This window comes from Agelaius tricolor, unplaced genomic scaffold (genome assembly GCF_023055355.1).
Source record: "Agelaius tricolor isolate 1412-34295 unplaced genomic scaffold, bAgeTri1.0.p SCAF_57, whole genome shotgun sequence".
NCBI lineage: Eukaryota > Metazoa > Chordata > Aves > Passeriformes > Icteridae > Agelaius > Agelaius tricolor.
The window spans coordinates 1,518,183-1,536,073 of record NW_027269317.1 but is presented as its reverse complement, the minus strand read 5'-3'; the positions used below and the strand labels follow the sequence as shown (position 1 = coordinate 1,536,073).

Here is a 17,891-nt window from a genome sequence, read left to right as displayed (position 1 = left end):
GAAGCGGGGCGGGGCAGGGGCCCGGTGGCGGCCTGAGGGCGGCGGTGGCTCGGCAGCGGCGCCATTGGCGGAGCGTGTGTGCGGGCCCGGGAGCGGCGGCAGCGGCCGGAGCGCGGTGAGGCGGCGGCGGCGGAGCTGGGAGGCGGCCGCAGCGCAGGTGGGAGCCGCGCTGGGTTGTGCGGGGGCTCGGGGCTCGCTGCGGGCCTCGGGGGCGGCAGGGGGCTCAGGCGGGTTCGTTGTGCCGTGTCCGGCGCGTGTTGCCGCTGGCGTGAGGGCGCTGCGGGAGCGGCTGCCCGCGGTCTCCTTGCGGCCGCTGCCTCGGCAGGAGCCGCTGCCGGAGCAGCGCTGGCTCGGCCCGATTGCTGTGGCTGGGACAGAGGCGGCTGCCCCGTGCCCGGGGCTGTGCGGGGAAATTGACGTGGCCGGAGGTTTCTGTGCCCCGAGGAGACAGAGGAGTCCTGTACAAGTGACTTTATTGCTGAGCAGAGGGCGAGGCCGTGGGGCATTTACCGTGCGCTCTCTGCCATTGTTGTAGTTCGCAGCCTCCTTTTTATCCTCATTTTCCCGGCCCCATCTCCCTCTCCTTTTGCCCACTGGCTGAGGTACTTGGAAGGTTCAGACTTCGCGATCCGCCAGCTGCATGTCCTCGTTAATGTGCATCCCCACTTTTGTATAACAGCCGATATTCACGGCTCTCTTAAGTCTTTTTTGTTCTCGAAGTTCAGGAATTTAGCGGGACTTTCTGTGAGCAGCAGTCCATGTTAATTAGTAACAATTATTGAAGCTGGTGGTTTCGCCCATTACTTCCTGTTCTACGAGTCCCTGGCCCCTCGCTCAGCTGCTGAATGAGCTGCACTCTCAAGGTGTGGAGCATGGTAAAAAGGTGAGAGTTGCTGTAGCACATCAGAGGAGAAACAGCCTTCGTTTAACCCATGGACTGCCAGGGAGCCACAAAACCGTGTCCCATTCCCATCCTTTTCACGTTTGGACCAATACATGAGCTGCTTTTTTGTTTCCTTTGTTATCTGTTTTACCACTTTTCCTTTGTCATCTATTTGCCAACAGCAGTTTGAGTCATTTAATTTTCCACAAACAGATCTTTTTTCTGCTAAAACGTAATCTGATCCCATCCCATTTGTTCCTCATTTTAGTGGATTGCTCAGCAGGAAGGTCAGGAGCTGGAGCTGTCTGGTTGGTTATTTTGAGGACAGCTTGTAATCTAATGGTACCATTGAAATGAGAAATGGGTTCTGTGGCTCCTGATATGAATTGGTTCGGGTTCCCAGGGTCTGGGGCACGGTGGTGTATGATTTTTTCTGCTGGCCGTTCATCTTTTCCCCATTTTGGGCGCTACTTTCAGCCAAGACTACATCAATTACTTTGATTCTGAACTGATTTCCCTGAACTTGTGATAGCACGAATATCTGTGCTCTAATATGCCCTATATAACGCAGACAGTGACAGCAGATGTTGGAGTGGGCAGAGGGATGATTCCCCCCCATTTATTTATAGTGAAGTTTTCCCAACATTCTCCATTTGCTGTTTCTCTTTGCAGCTTCACCCGTTTCTGTTGCAGGGTCAGATATCCTCACCCTGGGCTCTGCCTTGAGCTGTGCAAATTCCATCAGTGCAAGCAGGCAGAGCTTGGGGTGAGGGGCAGAGGGAATCAGCCCAATTCCTGCCCCAGGCAAGAGACCCAGGTCCATTGTCCAGGCTTTGCCCAGCAGTGTTCATTTGCATTTCTAAAGCTCCTCTGCAGGCTGCCTGGAATGAAGCTTCTCTTCCGGGGCAGCCATCTGGTGAGTCACATGTGGGCCCCCTCAGAATCTGCTTATTTTTTTGCTTGTTTTTTTCCTTTTCTTTGTTTGGGTTTTTGTTTTGGTTTTTTAGTTAGTTTGTTTGTTTCTTTTAACAATGTTGAAACAAACTATTAACTGTTTATGAAATAAATGGTCACCTTTAAGGCTCTTGTAACTTTTTTCAGAATGCAGCCTTAAGGTGAACATGGAAAAGCCCAGACCAAAACTTGATTCTCACCCTTCTGTCCCAAACCTACCTGACAAAATAAAGTGAGAAAGAATATTATGAAAAGTTTTTCTTATGTTGTAATTTTGTCACTGAAACTGCAGGGAAAACAAAAACTCTCCAAGAATCTCTTGAGTGTTAGAGAGTCAAGGCATTGCTTGGTTCTGGCCAGGATTTGCAACAGAAATAATTTCTTTCACAAATAACCCTGGCTGTGCAGAGAAAATCATTCCATGGCATGTGAGTTTTACTGGATTTTTCCTAAACTTTATGTAGTCTGAACCAATCTAAATCCCCAGCTTTAATGTTCATTGCTTGCAAGTTGTGTAGGTTTTTAGTATTTGGTTTCCTGTTGGATCCGGATTTCTTCCCCTCTGCTGTGAATTCGGTCCACACTCCTGGATTTCCTTCTCAGCCTTTTCCAGACCAGGTGTCTCCAGCTGTGCCGGGGGCAGTGTCTGGGGTAGCTGTTGGTTGCTGTTTGCTGCTGGGCGTTGATGTTTTGTTGCTGGTCGTTATCTCTGTGGGTGTCTTTTGGGCTATTCCCAGTCTGTGGAGATGTTGAACTCATCTCCGTTGAGTGGTGTAACAACCCTTAAATAAAACCTTTAAAATTCCTTTCCCCAAGGCAAAGGCAAACCAAGCCTGAGGAGAGAAAGAAGATTGAAAAGAACCAAAATGGGTACATTTTGCAGCAATGCAGTCGCAGTCAGCCCAGAGTGTGGGTGTGAGTGAGCCCCAGAGTGGAATTGTGCCGTGGTGCTCCCCAGCAGCTGTGGCAGTGCAGGCCCAGCCAGCGCTGAAGCTGCAGCAGTGGCAGCAAGGCTTGGCCGCAGTGGCTGGAGGTGCCAGAGGAGGGTGGCCAGGATTTCCGAGGGTTTGAGCAGAGGATCTGTGGGCAGGCCCAGGGGCTTGGCCCGCTGTGGAGCCCTGGCTGCTGCTGCGTTGCCTTCAGGGCAGGCTCAGGGGCGGCTGCCATGGTCCTGCTGCAGGCGGGAAGTGCAAATCTCTGGGGCTTCAGAGCCCCTGAGGCCAGGCTGAGGGGTCCCCCCGTGTTCAGCTGTGCTGGCGGCTGTTTCTGGCCTCAGGGACACTTGGCATGGGCCCCTTGGCCACCAGTGGTGCTGCTTTGCACTCCTTAGGCAGGAGCCGATGTCCTGGCTGGGTGTTGGCAACAGCAAAGTGCCAGGGCAGGCTCTGTGCCAGCCCAGCTTCCTGTGGGAGAATCTACCTTGATCTCTGATCCAGTGCTTGCTGAAGCAGTCAGAATTGCTTTTGCCCCCCTGTTAGGTGCCATGGTGTCAGCAGAAGATATTGAAGCCTTCCTGCCCAGGGCATTTCAGTGCCAGGCTCTTAGAAGCACCCAGAGCTCCTTGGGTTGAGCTGAGCATGGGGCGGTGACCTGCGCTTTGTCTGATTCCCCTTCCTTAATAACAGCCTGTCTTGTAGCTCTTTTCCCTTCTGCTGCCCTTGCAGAGCCATCCACAAACACATTTTGTCCCTCAGGCCAGGGAATGTCCCATCAATCTCTCCCAGCCTGGGTCTGGAGCTCTGTCCCTTGAGTGCTGTCCTGGGTTCCTTGCCAGCCCCTCTCCAGGCTGTTCAAACAGGAGGCTGGGTTAAACCCTTGCCCTGTCCTCAGTTCTGAATCCTCCTGTGCCATTGAACAAGTTTCATACTGTAATAACCGAGCCCTGCCCATCCATTTAGAGGCTCTTTTGGTTGTCAAAGCTTTAACTTGCTGCCAGACTTGAACTCTAGGAGATCCTCCTGTTGTCATCAGATTTCAGGCCTCAGCTCCCATGAAAGCTGTGGCTGCAGAATTCTGCAGACAATGAGGCTGCTCTCTGGCCACTGGGTTAAACATTTTAGCTCAAAAATTCCTTTGGCAAGACCCTGTTTAACATCCACCTATAATTCAAATTCTTTTACCCTGTCTGGAAGGGCCAGGGCAGCCGCCTCAGTAAATCTTCATTTTAACACTTGAAAATTCTGTGTTTTCTCCTCCTGTCCATGCATCCAGTTTGTTGACTGGCAGGATAGGAGTGTTACAGGGAGACACCCCTGGCTCCAAAAGCCCTGCCTTCTACAGGGACTCAATACCAGGCTGTGAGCCCTTCCTTCCCTCCCCTGGAACAGGGTATTGCTTGTCCTGGTTGCTTTGAAGTAATTTGAAGAGGCTCCATATCTAATTTTCCCTCTTTCCCTGTGGCTGCCCACACTTCTGGGTTCAGTTCAGCATAGGCCTGGCCAGACATTTGACACAGAGGTACAACAGAACTGGTCTCTGTATCACCTTTTATAATATTAATTTGTGTTCTGAGTTTAGCGCTCAAATCCCTTCCCAGTAAATCATTATAACAATTAGGAGCAAATAAAAATTCATGCATTTCCAATCCATCTCCCAGATCTACTAATAGTGGTTGAATAAAACCATACATCTTTTCTACTTATCCCCTCACTAATCAAACAAATTTTTTGCATTTTTCCCCCTTAGGTCTAAGATTCAGAGTGGATTGAGAGGCCCCTGTGTCCATCAGGAGAGGCCTCCTCTCAATGCAGACCCACCTGAATGTTCTCAAGGGCTCCAGTGTGGAGGGTCCCTGGTGTGATGGGAGCTGTGACAGCCCTGCCAATCCATGTCCATCAAGGGGTGGACTTGCTGGTCCTGAGGGTGCTGCTGTCTCTGCTTGCAGTGTCCTTGTGCCCTGCAGCTGGAGCCCTGATTCCTTGCCAGGGGCTGTTAGGGTGGGCTGTGCCCTGCCGAGGAGGGCAATGCCTCTGCCGGGTGCTTGTGGCCGAGCCCGTGCCCTGGGTGCTGGGGCCCCCTTGGGCCCTGGGGTTGATCCCTCAGGGGCTGTAGGAACTCTGCCCTGGCCTTTGCCTTCAGCTTGGCCTTTTGCTGCTCCCTTCTTGCATTCACCTGCTGGGCCTTTGTGCCCAAGTGCTGCAGGGCCTTCTTCTGCCCCTCCTGCAGCCCCCCTCAGTGCCTGTGGGTGTTTGTCTTGCTTTACAAGACAGGTGTCTGCTTGGGAAGGCAGAAAAAGCCTCTCTTGGAATGGAGAATGCAAAGCCCCTCCCTCTTAATTTTTAGAATCGTGAAATCAAGGGTCTCTCAGGTGAAGCTATGGGAATAGGAATACCAGTTCTTTACTAGTGTGTATAATAAAGCAAACAAAGAACACCAGCTCCGGCAGTGCCAACAAACAGAGCCCGGAGCCAGTCCCGGCCTTTCGGCTGCGGCGCTTTCCCCTTGGGTGCAGTTCCGGGCACGGCCGGCAGGGGCGCTGGTGGCTCCCGCGGGGCAGGGCAGCGCATCCCTGCCATGGGAACCTCTCTTAAGGGAAATAGAGCAATCCCTTCATCTAACTCTTTCACTTTTTTACCTTCTGTAGCCTTTCTCCCGTGTTTTGGGAAAGAATTTGGAGAGTGCTGCCTTTTAACTGAGCTCCTAGTGTTTCGATAAGGTGCTTCCTGTAGAGAGAGAGAGTTTCCCTGAACAGCTGGAGCTGTGGTTACCAAGGGGATGTAACTCGGAGCAGGACGGGGTCAGGGGAGGATATCCCGCCGAGGCTCGGTGGGAGTGTGGGCAGGGTCTGCTGCCGGAATCGCCAGAGGGGGATCTTCCCGTGGAGACCGAGCCGGAGCGTGGGCAGCCCCCACATGGCTTATGGCGGCTGATCCGGCAGCTCCCGGCAGAGAAAAGGCAGGTGGGAGACCCCGGCAGCAGCAGCGGCGGTGCCCAGCGCAGCTGGCACGGGCAGGGCAGCCGGGGATGGGATGGCTGGGACCCGCCCTCGGTGCGGTCGGCGCGGTGACCTCGGCCCACGCGGCAGGACAGAGCAACCCCCATCTTCCCCAGCATGGCCGGCAGAGCGGCCGCGGGCCGGGCAGTGGGAGCAAGGCACACAAATTCACCCGCCAGCGCCGGGGCAGGTGGAGCTGCCCTGGGCAGTGAGCCCGCACCTGGGATGGAAACCGGGGCAGGCGGAGCTGAGGCGGGCAGCGAGCCGGGACCCGGGACAGGCGCCTCGGCCGCGAACGGAGGGGGCAAGAGCTGCAGAGGATCCCACTCTCTTTCTGATTTTTCCTCTTGTTCCCCTCCCTTTCATTTCCCCTTTTTCTTTTCCTGTTTTTTTCTCGGGTGTTTCTGATACTTTAAAGATTTTTATTCTCCTAAAATCTCCTGTCTAACATATGGCATATTCTCTTTCTTCTTGATTAAATATTTTTTTTTTACAAATAAATCCAGAGCCTAACAAATCTTAACTTCTGCTTGGATACTTTGAAATGGTCGACAAGCTAACTCACGACCTCCTAATGTTGTTTTTCTCATCACCTTTTTATTTATCCTTTGGCAATTTAAGCATCTTTCAGTAACTTGCTTTGCTCCTCCAAAAATCCCAGTGCAGCCATAGTTCCTTAAAAAATGATCACACAAAGCTTGAGTACCCCAGTGCGTTTTCTGATGCTTGTCTTCTAATATTTTCCTAGTAAGCACATTTTATTAAGTAATTGTCTTCCATCAAGAAGTTTCAATTTCCTTGATTTATCTTGTTCACTTCCTATCTTGTTTGATTCTTTTTTCTCGTCTTCCGTAACCTTTGGAATTTCCAGTTTTTCCTGGTTTGGAGTTAATATTAACATAACTCTTTCAGCTCCATTTTCTGCTGCATCCTTAGCTTTGTGATGTGCCCCCAGTTTGGTCAGTTTGCCTCTCCCTTGGCCCTGGCCGGGTTCCCCCTGCCCGCAGCGGCTGGGAGCAGCCGAGAGCCCCGCGCTGCCCATCCCGACCTGTCCCGGCTCCATCGCCGCTCCTGCCGCGGGCTGCGAGGGCTGCGGGAACGGGGCACCGAGGGTGTGGCTGCTGCTGGGGGAAGAGGAGGAGGCAGGGAAGGGCAGGGATGAAGGGGGAGGATGAGGGGGAGATAAGACAGAGCAGAAGGAGGAGGGAGGGGGAATGGAGGAGGAGGAGCAGGAGGAAGAGGAAGAGGAGGGCCAAAGGCGGATGGAGGCTGAGCTGAGGGAGCCAGGCCGTCCATCCCTGCCTGAATTCGCAGCCCCCACCTGTGGGATCATCGCCCCCCCCATGGCTCCGGTGAGCGGGGAGGGGGAGCTCGGCCTGGATATCCCGGGGGGTCCCTGGGTTGGGGTTTTTTGGGGGGATGTTTGGAGAATGAAGAAGTCCAAGGCTGAGTGGAAAAGGCCCCTTGGGGGGACATCAGGGGGTGGCGGTGGCGGCTGCTGGGGACGCCCTGAGGGGATCTCCTTGCCCTTGCCTGTGGCACGGAGGCAAATCCCATCCTGTCCTTGTCCTTCCTCCCCCAGAGCAGGAGCTGAGCATGGAGAGCAGGGAGGACAAATGCCCGCGGCAGAACCTGGTGGCAGAGGCCGTTTTAAGCGGCTCCACGGCGCAGGAAGCCAACGGGGAGGAAAAGCCCCAGAGCTGCCGCACGAGGAGGGGCTGCAAACGCAGATGGCGGGGATGTGAGGGGGAAAGAGCCAGCCTGGGCCGGGAAGGCGGCCGGAGATGGAGCCAGAGCTCGGAGCTGGTGCTCCATGAGCATCTCCATGATGGGGAGAAGCCCCACACATGCGTGGAGTGTGGGAAGAGCTTCAGGTGGAACTACGACCTGATTGTGCACCAGAGGATCCACACTGGGGAACGGCCCTACGAGTGTGGGGAGTGTGGGAAGAGCTTTGGAGAGAGCTCCACCCTGATCACGCACCAGAGGACCCACACTGGGGAGAGGCCCTATGAGTGTTCCAAGTGTGGGAAGAGGTTTCTGACCAGCTCCCATCTCCTCCGGCACTATCAGAGTCACACAGAGGAGAGGCCCTTCCAATGCCCTGAGTGTGGGAAGGGATTCAAGTACAAGTCCACCCTCATCACCCAGCAGCGCATCCACACTGGGGAACGGCCCTACGAGTGTGATAAATGCAGGAAGAGGTTTCAGACCAGGTCCTGTCTCCTCCAGCACTATTGGATTCACAGAGAGGAGAGGCCCTTCCAGTGCCCTGACTGTGGGAAGGGATTCAAGCACAACTCCACCCTCATCACCCACCGGCGCATCCACACAGGGGAGAGGCCCTATGAGTGTCCCCAGTGTGGGAAGAGCTTCTCCAGGAGCTCTAACTTGACCCAACACCAATGGAGGCACCGGTAAGGGAAGCCCCGCGAGTGCCCCGAGTGCGGGCAGAGCTTCGTGCGCTGCTCCAGCTCCATCCCCCACTGGAGGAGGCACTTTGGGCACAGCCCTGGTCACTCACATTCCCTGTGATCCATGTTGGGAACACACCTGGCTGCTTCTCCTTTTGGTTTGGCCCTTATTTTCCTCTGCTTCACCTTCATTCTTTAAAAACACCCCAGACTAGGTTAAATGAAGGAAATTGATTGAATATATCTGCAGTTCCATAATTTCTCAGTTGTTTTAGAGGGAATTTAGGATTTGGGGACAGGTTCTGTGTGGAGTGCTGCTGTTGCTAAGAGGCAGGAATTTGATCTCACCCTTCTTGTGTAGCTAAGAGCTCCTCCCCTGTCCCAAACCCCAACTCCGCCCTTGGGATACTCTATAAAAACTCCATGGCCCTGCTTTTGTCCTGTCTTTGGGGGGTAAGAAATGGATTCCCAAAGGATCATCCCTTTTCCCACTGGATTCCCAGAGGATCTGCCCTTTTCCCTCTGGATTCCCAAATGATGAGCCTCATTGTCCACTGGATTCCCAGAGGATTCTGACTCTGTCACTGTTTTTTTTTGTTTGTACTACTGCATTTGTATTTTCAATTTTTCCTAATAAAGAACTGTATTTCTACTCCCATATCTTTGCCTGAGAGCCCCTTAATTTCAAAATTAATTCTAATTTTTATAGTTGTTTATTCTTATTGATAATAATAATAATAATAATAATAATAATAATAATAATAGTAGTAATAATTTTCTTTTTAAAGGGAGCGGATTTACATTTTCCATTTCAGTGGAGGCTCCTGAAATGGGGAGACACCCCCAAGGACGGGCCATGTAAAATAGTTCCTGAAATATGTAAATTAGGTAATGGATATGCATAAGGCTCTAAGAATATGCAACAGGCTGATGGAATTAAAACCAGATTAATTAGGAGGTGTCCCCGAAAATAAATGGGGCATCTTGGTGGCCATAACAACCTTTGCTCGATGTTCCTGGTCTCCCATGACATCAGCCAGTTGCATATTCATAGACCCTCATGCATATCCATAAACTCATTTACATATTCCAGGAACAAAATTGCCTTCATCACTTTTGGAGGTCCCACCCTTCTCCCAGCTGAATTTGGGGTGTCCCATCCCCCTCCCAGCTCAGTTTTGGGATCCCATACCCCTCCCAGCTTACTTTAGGGGTCCCACCCCACTCCCACCGCGCTTTGGGGGTCCCATCCTCCTCCCAGCTCAATTCTGGGGTCCCACCCCTGTCTTTTCTCCACCCTCCCCCCTCCCCGTTTCCGATCGTTCCCCCAGTCCCCTCCCCCGTGTTTGGTTTTGGGATCTCCAGGCCTCTCCTGCTCCGTTTTGGGGTCCCGACCCCGTTTTGCATTAATTTGGGGTCCCCAGCCCATCCCCAGGGTCACCTTCCTCCCCTCCCCAAATTCTTTACCTCGCAATTGATGAGTCATCAGCGAGGCACGCTCTGATTGGCTGGAAATTACCCCGCGCGGTCTGTGAGTGTTTACCGCAGTGAGAGGCCTTGGTCTGTGCCTGGCAACTGATGAGTCAGAGTCGAGCCGGGCGTTGATTGGCTGAAAATCGCTGAGCAGGGCCAGTGCTCTGAATTTCTGCCCAGTGAGTGGATCGTCATCAGTGCCGCGTGTTCTGATTATTAGGGATCTGTTTTGGGGTGGGGACAGGAGGGACTGGGGTTACTTGGGGTTTATTTGGGTTTATTTAGGGTTTGTTTGGGGTTTATTTGGGGTTATTTATGGACTATTTGGGGTTTATCTTGGGTTTTACTTGGGTCATTTCTGTTTATTTGGGGTTGTTTTGAAGTATTTGGGTTTGTTTGGGCTTATTTGGGTTTTTTTGGAATTTATTTGGAATTATTTGAGGTTCTTTGGTTTTATCTTGGTGTATATGGCATTTTTTAGGTGTAATTGAAATCATTTGGGGTTTTATGGGTTTATTTGGGTGGTTGTTTTGTTTTTTGGGGGTTATTTGGATTTGTTCGGGCTTATTTAGGGGACTTTTTGGTATTGTTTTGGTTTTTTAGGGGTTATTTGGGGGTTATTTCGAGTGCTTTGGGGTTTTTTGGGTTATTTGGGGTCATGTGGGGTCAAAAAATCCGGGAATGTTTCTCCTGCAAAAATATGGGAATTTTTCCATAAAAATCTGAGAGTTTTTCTCCAAAAAACTGGGAATGTTCCCTTAAAAATCCTGGACTTTTCCCAACCAATAGCGGCGCGCCCCGGCCCCAACCATCCAATCACCGCGCTTCATCTCCCAAAGTAACGAATCACGGCTCACCACGCCCCAAACCAACCAATCACCGCGAGTCTCCCCTCAGGAACACCGGCCTCCCCGTGCGCCGATCCAACCAATCACTGCACGCCTCCCCTCAGACACACCCGCCTCTCACATGCCGAACCAACCAATCACCGCAGGTCTCCCCTCAGCTACTCCCGCCTCTTTCGAGCTGAACCAACCAATCACCGTGCGTCTCCCCTCGCCAAAGCCCGCCTCCCCCGCCCCTCTCCTGTCAATCACCCCGCCCTCTACGAAACCAACCAATCACCGGGCGTCTCCCCTCACCAACTCCCGCCCTCCCCGCGCCCGCTCCAGCCAATCAGAGCCGAGCCCGAAGCGGCGCCCCCTGACCCCGGGCCCGGGCATGGAGCGGGCGCCCCCTCCCCCCCGCCGCCGCCCCCCGGGACCCCCTCAGGGACCCCCGGGAGCCGCCCCGGGCTCGAGCGGGTCCTGCGGGAGGCGCTGGAGAGAGCGGGGGAGGCGCTGGGAGAGGACGGGGGGCTCCGGGAGCTGCTGAGGAAGCGCAGGACCAGGTGAGGGGTCCTGGAGGGGTCGTGAGGGGAATTTGGGGAGGGGTCTTGAGGAGGTTTAGGGAGCATTTGGGGAGGATCTGGGGGGGAACTTGAGGGGGTTTTAGCGGGGTCTGGGGGTGCTGTGGGGGCTTTGGGGGGGAATTTGAGGAGGGGTCCTCGGGGGCTGTCACGATCCGTCCTGACGGACGGGTTTCGTGATGGATCGTGGATTTGATCTCAGGGTGCAAAAAGAACCGACACGGTACAAGGGGGTTTGCAATGATAATCGAAACAAATGCACCTTTATTGAATGACCACTGCAAAATGCGAGAGAGGGATTAAGGGAGAGAAAAAGATAGAGGAAGAGAGAGACAAAAGAGAGAGAGAGAGAAAGAGAGAGGGGATAGAGCTACCAAATGTAGAGAGGAAGTCCTTTGGTCCAGTCCAGTCGAGGATCCGCCTGTTACGTCGGGGAGATCTCGAAGTCTCTCGCTAACTCAGAAGTTTTTATTATGATAACTCTATTGGAAATTGCCGGGGAGGGGGAAACAGATACAATAAGGAGTAGATGTAACAGGTAGTCCATGTTCTCAGCAGTAAACGAGAGCCATTGTGTTCTTGGTCCAGTGGTCACAACCTGCAGGCAAACATCTCGCTTTGGTCAGCTTGCCTCCCCCACACACCTGCCCCGGGCTGGGGGTCTCAGTCCCAGTCCTTGGAAGGAGCAGAGGGGCCTTTTCACATGGGGCTTTCATGTCTCAGTCCTTGATGGAGAGGCTCCTTACATCTCAGTCTGTCTGTCACGGTGGTTGTAAAACAGGTGAGGGTCTTCTGTGGGGGGACCACCCAGAACTCAGGAGAATCCAGCCAGGCCGAGAGGTGGGACAGCTCCCAAGGCTGTTGTTGCACAAAGGGCACGGTGCTTCCTTCTTCTTCTCATTGGGCTCAGTGCAGCATACAGCAAACAGCACCTGTGCAAACAATGGCTTGGCAACGCTCTCAGGTCTCAGGCACATGACTTTCTCCTTTGGAGCCAGAGATTTAAGACAGGGGGGGTCTTCTCTTCAGTGGCCCCCAATGACGATCGTGAGGCAGATGAGGGAAAATTCAGACAGACTCTGACACGACCCCATGACTCACGATTGTCTTGAGGGATCTTCATCAGCAGAACTCTGGAGTGTCGCTGATGGGTCTTTATGACTTGCTGTACATTGGTAGTGTACTTGGAAATGTAGAGACAGTATGACAGAGAGAGAGAGAAAAGAGAGAGAGAGAGAGAAAGGAGGAAAAGAAAGGATAGGAAAAAGAGGGGAAAAAGGGAGACAATAAACAAACATAATTAATATTGATTATAACAGTATTATTTTCATAACAATTTACAAGTGGTTAATTAATTAAAATAGTATTATTTTTATAACAATTCTCAAATGGTCAAAACAAATCACAAATAATTAAAAGCAAAAAGCAATAAACAAATCATAATACAAGCATTAACTTAAAAATTATTGTCTAAAATAATTCACTAAAAGTGGAAAATTAAGGATTATTCCAAAACACATATGCTTCATTCATAATTGCCTTGTGTCAAAGACTTGGGGATGTCCACAGTGCACAGGACATCAGCCAAGTTGTGTGCATTAACTATAGACGTCAATCTTGTCAGCTGTTTCATGCTCCAATTCATAACGAATGGGACTGCTGATAAAATAAAACCAAGCAGAATTGGTATCAAAAGGATAACAATGGGATGACACAGACTGCTCAGGACACCCGTGGCAGTAGGAGACCACCTAAAAGAGTATCCCACCCCCTGTGCTTGGCATCTTTCTCCACCCTTTCCATGACACGGGGTATCTGTCTCACATTGTGATGAACAGTCACCAGGGCTTTCTGTGCGTTTTTCTCAATCTTCTCAAGGATTTCCACTAAGTCTCGATGGAGCAGCAGTTGTCTTACCAAAGTGAGATCCATCCCCATAGGAGTAGGCATCAGTTTGTGAATCAGTGTGTAGTTGGATTGCAATGGGTAGTGAGAGGTAACTGGAGCTTCATAAGAGAAATCCCACCCTGCAATTTTGGTAAAGTTACAAGCACAGAAATTTGAAAGATTTTTAGTATCTACTACGACGTTTTCTACAAATATAAATTGACAAGCAGTTTTAAGCATGCACATCTATTGCCTATGTATGTAAGGACTGTTTCAGAAGTCTTGTTAGGACAAATTTCAAAATGACAGATATTTTGCTCTATGTCTGAACAAATGTCTTGAGCTATGATTGCATTGCTTTCACAGATGAGCCCTTGTTGTTCTCGGACAATACAAGATTCCAAATTAACAGTTTGCCATTTCTCACCAATTTGACGGGCCCATTCTCTATGGGATAGAGAACAGCTCCGCTGTAATTCAGTTCTAATGCTGTAACAGGGAAAATCAAATGCTCTGAGGCACTGTGTATGGTTAACACAAAAGCTGTGGCTGTATTTGCAATGGGCTCATAGGTAAAATTCACCAGGTTCCACCAGGATTGGAATTCTCTTTCAAAGTCAGTGGCACTGTCCCAAATTATTTTCCGAATTTCAGTGGGAAAAGTGCCTTCTTCACCTTCTCTTATAACTGAGGCAGCAACTGACTGCATCCACAATTGTGCCTGGATACAGCTGAGAGCCAAAGAAACGTTGTTTTGTGTGGCACCAAGTGCATCAATTATCAATTTGTGATCATTTACATTTACCTTTTCCCAAGCCAACCACAAACACCCCCCCCTCCCAGGCAGTGTACCTTTTTTCAGTATCTCTGAAACCACGGGAATAAAAACCAACAGGCTTTGTCAGACCCTCAGGACCCCGCTGCCGTATATGAACAGAAAGCTGTGAGGAGGCAAATCCGTATTCCAGCTGAAAGGGATCTGTGGGATGGACAGGGTCCAGTGCTTGGTGAGCTGTCACTTCAAAAATCAGTAATTGCAATGTTTCCTCCTGAAAAGAAGTCCAATCCCATTTTATTCTTTTTCTCAGCAAGACATAAAGGGGAACAAAAGGGTCATTCTGGTTCCTGAGAGGTTTATCTGGTCTTTCTATAGGAGACATAGCTACTGTGGTTTTCTGAAGGAGAATTGCTGTAGGTTTAAGTGTTCCTGGAAGCCCTTGAATGAGAGCTCATATTTTCAGGCTTTACAGGTGATTGCATTGGTGACTCAAAACCAGGAATTTGTTGGATCGGCAGAAGAAATGCGGCACACAATATGCGTGATCAGCAAGTCTCCAACTTTATTGATAGTTCACACATATTTATATTGGTGTTAATGTGGCTTATACATATTGCAAAGCTGAGCTCATTATTGGTTAATTACTTATCGGTCAACCACACCTACTTCTATATTCTTATGGTTATTTTGTTACTACTTCTACATTCTTGTGGTTATACTGCTGAAACTATCCTCATATTTTTGGCAAAAGTTCCTCTCCTCTATCCAGTTGTTGCACCAAGGGCACAATGTCCTTGTCAGTGGTTGGATACTGACTGCTGAATCCTAGACTTGCCTCCTTCTAACTTAACCAACGCTATTATGTCGACGTGACCTTTCTCAGCTGGCCAGCTGTCCACAAAGCTCTCCACACTGGAGCAGTTAACTGGAAACCTACAGGTAGAATCAGGCTTTGGTATTGATGGATGGCTCAAATCTTTAGGCCTGGGATCATGGTTACGCTCTATTGTTAAGGTCAGCATTATAGTGAGCATTATAGCTTTGTTAGTAGTATTAATTTTGCTGATCTTTTGCATATGCCTACAGAACATGGTGCAAAAGATGGTATCTGCTGCATTTAATCAGACCATGCTTGTTCAACAGAAAAACGGGGGAAATGTGGAGAGCTTTGTGGACAGTTGGCCAGCTGAGAATGGTCACGTCACCCTCCCTGTGGCCCCCAGCACAGCCAGGACCCCCGGAAACCTCCCCCCGATCCCTTTTTGTCCTGGCCAGGAGCCACCAAAGCCCCTCCCGTCCCTCTCAGCATCCCACAGCCCCCTCCTGATGGCGGAGAGGGAAGACAAGCAGTCAATCAATATGATTGGTAAAGAAAGCTTTGGTTTATCTTGAGTACACCGGTACTTTTATATTGTTTTCCAGTAATTATGCATACTTGTCGTTAGTTTATTGGTTCAATTGCTCATACATGTCATGAGTTTCTTGGTTTAAAGGAAGAGATTACATTTACATATTCCTCCTACTTTGTGGTTATGCATACTTTATGGTTTCTATTCTCGTTGCTGTCCTTGCCCGTTCGACCTTGTCAGCAGGCAGGACACAGCATCTTCCTATCATGGCGTGCGGCCTGGTTATGCTAAGTGCGGCCCACTTATGCCAAGCTGCTAAGTTAACATGTATGCTCAGTTATCATGGGGCTTGCTTGTACAACATTTCCACGGATCCATGGCCCTTTTCCTCCAGCCATTCTTCCACACTTTCCCTTCCACACTGCACGCTTGGGCAAATTGCACAGACCAAGCAGCCTTTTCCCCCTCTTCCCCATTGGCCTGAAGACACTCTGCACCAAGAGAAAGCTCCTGGACAGCCGGCTATCCAACAACAGCAATTTAATGTTCCTCTAGGGGGTGAAGGGAAAGGAAGTGCTGGCAGAGGAGAGGTGTTCCCCGCAGGCTCAGGTGGCCCCAGCAGACGCAGCCTCCCGGAGCAGTTCTGCACAGTGCCGCAGCAGGACACTCAGCCACGGCCACACAGCAAAGGCCGCGAGTGCCAGAGGCGGCGCAGTTGGTCTCGCATCTTCTGGAGTCGGGAGCAGGGAACGCTCTGTAGAGCTAAAAGGATGTACAGAGCTTGAAGCGCCAGGCATGAGATGGCAGGGCTGGTGTCATCCGTCATGTCCTGAAGGGCTGCAGAGAGAGAAACAGAGGCACAGTCAGAGGCTGGATCTGCGGGCAGCTGGGGAGAGCCTCCAGGCTCGTGCATAGCACGCAGCTCCTGGCACGGCCTGGAGGAAGCAGGAGGCAAGAAGGACGAGCTGGCAGCTGCTGGCCAGGAATGTCCCCCAGGTCCCTGCAAGGTGTCTGTGCTGTGGGCACCTTGGGGCGCGCAGGGAGCGGAGCCGTGGGCGGGCGGGCCAGGGAACGCAGGTGCCAGCGGCAGCCCCCGGCGAGAGCCCGCGGGCCGCACTCACCCCTGCAGATGATGCGGAAGTGCGGCTGCTGCCCTGTCAGGAAGCGCCCGGCCATGCCTGGGGAACACAGAGCGTGTCCTGCCTTCAGAGCCACAGCTGCCGCCCACGGGCGCTGCCAGCCCCGAGGCCACACGCCCTGCTGGCCCGGCAGGGCTCAGCCCGGGCCCCTGGCGAACGCTGCCGCCCCAGGCCACGGCTGCCAGAGGGCGGCAGCAGCAATGCCGAGCCCAGCCGGGGCTGCACATGCCCGCGCCCGGATCCTGCTGCCGGGACAGCAGGCGGGGCTGGGGCCGAGCTGGGACGGGCCGGGCCGGGGAGGGAGCCGGCCTTGGCGCTCACCCATGAACCTGACGGCCGCCTCTCGCAGGGGCTCCTGTGCGCTCCGCACGTAGGGCAGGGCCAGGCGCAGCTGCTCGGCCGCTCGGCTCCTGTCCTCTGCCAGCTGCAGAGAGCGGCGGGGCACGGAGGGAAAGGGTTGATGCGGGCCCTGCCCCTGGGCCGGGCGCTGCCTACGGCCGCCACTGCTCCCCCTGCCCACAGAGCCCTGAGGCCCGGCCAGCAGCCGCAGGCGCCGGGCTCGGCACGGGGCGGAGGGCCCGGCGAGCCGCGGTGCCGCCCCGCAGCAGAGCCCGGCTGGCTCGGGCCTCCATCGGCACCGGCCTTGGGGCCACAGGAGCCTGGAGAAGAGCCCGCACGGCCCAGGCAAGGGAGCGGCGTGTGGGGCGCAGGCTGGTGCCCCTGCCTGCGGCACTGGGCAGGGGCCACAGCTGCCAGCCCCACAGACCGGGCGCCGCGGGCAGGCGGCTTCTCCAGGGATTGGGCTGGGCATTCCAGGCTGTCCTTACCAAGCACTCGGCAAATCTCCACATCTGATCCGTCTGCAGCAGCTGCTTGAGATCCTTCCTCTTCAGGAAGCTTACTGCAGAAAGCAGCGTTTCCCGAGAGGCCTGCAGAGCAGCAGAGACCCAGAGATGGCACCGCAGCCCAGGGCACCGGACCCGCATCTCTGTGCCAGGGCCGGGAGGAGGCTGGAGCCCGTCAGGTGCCAGGGGCTGGGGAGGCAGCTGAGCTCCTTCCATGGGGACACCCAGGAGGCCTCACCTGTGCCACACGCCTGTTCTCATCGTGGCAGTGGAAGAAGAGTGGGAGCAGGCTCTGGCTCACGTGCTTCTTCAGGGCCTTTTCTCCCTTTGCCACTACCAAGGCGATCACATCTTGGAAGAGGCGAATGGAGAGCAGCTGCACAAGGCTGTTGTCCTGTTGAAAAGGAAGCCAAAGCCCTCCACATCAGCTGCTCCAGGCCTCCCTGTGCCCAGGCCCAAGGCAGCACCCAAGTGCCCGTGGCTGGGAGCACAGAGCCTCACATTGTCAAAGAGGTGCCAGAGCGCCTCAGCCAGCTGCAGGGCGATGGGGCTGGCTATTGCCAGGTCTTTCTGCAGCAGCAGGAGGCTGAGCACAATGAGGGTCTTCTCCACGATGTCTTCATCCCTATCCCACAGTAGCTTCCCAAGGCTTTCAGTCAGGCTGTACATGCTTGGATCCTGTGTGCAAAACAAGGCTGGGCAACCCCACGCTGCTGCTGCTGCTGCTGCTGCTGCTGCAGGGCTCGGAGGCCCAAGGCCTGTCCCAAAGCCCTCAGGCAGCTGAACAGCGACCCTGGAGAGCTGGGAGCAGCTGCCACAGCTGCCAA

General features: G+C 52.9%; 1 protein-coding gene and 2 pseudogenes across 2 annotated transcripts in view; 2 read left to right on the top strand and 1 right to left on the bottom strand.

Annotated features, from left to right (window-relative positions):
• LOC139604931 (zinc finger protein 774-like) overlaps positions 1 to 17,891 on the bottom strand; it is a 239,435-nt pseudogene that overhangs the window by 40,767 nt on the left and 180,777 nt on the right.
• Positions 20 to 17,891, top strand: part of LOC139604908 (zinc finger protein 271-like) — a 130,745-nt gene continuing 112,873 nt past the window's right edge. Inside the window, exon 1 of one of the 2 annotated variants that reach the window (XM_071456214.1) lies at positions 20 to 157. The gene's annotated coding sequence lies outside the window, so the exon portion shown is untranslated. The remainder of the gene's footprint in view (positions 158 to 17,891) is intronic. The other variant, XM_071456218.1, reaches the window with a different exon arrangement.
• On the top strand, positions 38 to 8,845 carry LOC139604954 (zinc finger protein ZFP2-like; annotated as a pseudogene).